The sequence below is a fragment of the Suncus etruscus genome, chromosome 2 (assembly GCF_024139225.1).
Source record: "Suncus etruscus isolate mSunEtr1 chromosome 2, mSunEtr1.pri.cur, whole genome shotgun sequence".
Lineage (NCBI taxonomy): Eukaryota > Metazoa > Chordata > Mammalia > Eulipotyphla > Soricidae > Suncus > Suncus etruscus.
In genome coordinates this window covers 20,081,773-20,083,286 of record NC_064849.1, presented here as the reverse complement: position 1 = coordinate 20,083,286, position 1,514 = coordinate 20,081,773, and positions in this window count along the sequence as shown.

Here is a 1,514-nt window from a genome sequence, read left to right as displayed (position 1 = left end):
ATTAATCTTCAGGTTCTAAAGCCAGGACACTGGAGAGACACGGGTCTGAAAGTAAATGTTAATCTAGGAAATAATGCACACACACACACACACACACACACACACACACACACACACACACACACACACACACACACGGAGGGAGAAACAGATTCAGAAATTTGAACAAGTAAGCCTTCAGCCCCCAAGAAGCAGCAAGCTCTATGGAAGTCTGGAAACACAGGAGAGCATTTTCCTGAAAATCCAAGTATTTATTAGGAAGGAAGAGACCACACCCAGAGGTGGGATTAGGTGATCTAAATACGAATCCAAGGCGCTACATTCAAAGATGTTTTGAACCAATGAGTAACAAGATGTATAGTGAGTGAGATGGGATCAGATTAATCCCACAATTCAATTAATCATACATCTCCCCCTAATGGACTTTATAGAAAAATAATGAAGAAATAAGAGGTAATATAATTTAACACATACTCCAAGGGAAAGTGAGTTTACTAAGGGAAGGACAGATGTCTCTAAAAATAAAAGGGGATGCCATAATTTTGCATAGGCACAGCGAAAGTTGGAAAATAAGGAAGCAAAACCTTTTGGCCTAAAAAACAGGGTGTTTCTAACCAGGAAGCTCCTGCCATAGACAAACTACAGACTCCAGGCACATTAATCTATCTAATTCCAAAGTCTTCAAGGTCCCAGGAAGGGTTCTCCTCCATCATGGTTTTTGTTGTCAGGTTTCAGAACTTAAAGATATTGGTGTTAGCGCTTATCCTATGTAGAAATCATGATGTCCTGAGGTGTCTCCAGGTTTCATCTGACCATTATGTGGTGAGGCAGCTCATTTTTAGACGACTTTGACTTTTCCTAGGCCAGTTCAACTTTATGGTTTCCCAGTCACATCAGGGATACCTAGGCTTAGCTGAGGTAATGAATTGAAGGTCAAATCAATATGATGAGCCAGAAAGTGGCTTTAGACTTATCATCATCTGCTTTAACCCAGTGGCTCCAATAAAAAAGGCAAAACCTCTGAAATAATACTGGAAGATGTTTTTGGCGAGGGTGTAATATTCTGCTCCCTGATGCCAATGCAAATCATGTCCCTGTAAGTTCAAAGAAACTGGAACTACATATGGTCTGAATACCGTTGTTGATTTTCCAGTCCTGTGCAATTCAAATACTAGTGTTCTGGTGAACAGGATTTGGAGACAAGACCCCTCCTATCCTTTCTAAACGTTTCTGAATTTCTTGTAGGGCCCAATTTGGGGGCCAATCTCTTAAAGAAATCACAGGTACTTCAGCACCAGAATCAAACATTCCTTTAAACTTCATACCCTGAACTTCAAGAGTTAACATTGGATTTTCATCTTTAAGCTTAGCAGTAAAAGCTATAAATGCATTAGCAGAAACCTCAGGGTTAGTACTTCCAACACCTCCTTCCTTATGCATTCTGATTTTCCAGTCATAACATAAGAAATTAATACAATTTTAGCTATGTTTTCACCTTTCTTAAAGGTCCAAAC